We start from the raw sequence: 320 nt of genomic DNA, 5'->3' as shown, positions 1-320 counted from the left end.
CCCCCCCCCCGGCCCCGACTTTTTTCCTCTTCAAGTGCTATTTTAAATAAAATCGAGCATTTTAACGTCCGCAGCCGGTGCTCCTGCCCCCCCCGCCCCCGTCGGGGGAACGCGCGGCTCCTTTCCCCGCTCCGCTGGATCTGGCCTGGAGATAAATCCTCGTTATCGCTAATTAACGAGGATGGGAGCCTTGCCAACTGCTAATTAGCGCCATTGCCTTGATTGGCAGGTGGTTACCGCAGTTTCCCCTCCGTGGCCTCCAGCGGGGCCGAGCCGGGACGGTGCCCGGGGGGGGGGACCCGGACCTCCTCCTGCCTCAG

Source organism: Calidris pugnax, unplaced genomic scaffold, assembly GCF_001431845.1.
Source record: "Calidris pugnax isolate Ruff unplaced genomic scaffold, ASM143184v1 scaffold469, whole genome shotgun sequence".
NCBI classification, from domain to species: domain Eukaryota; kingdom Metazoa; phylum Chordata; class Aves; order Charadriiformes; family Scolopacidae; genus Calidris; species Calidris pugnax.
This window is presented reverse-complemented; position numbering follows the sequence as displayed.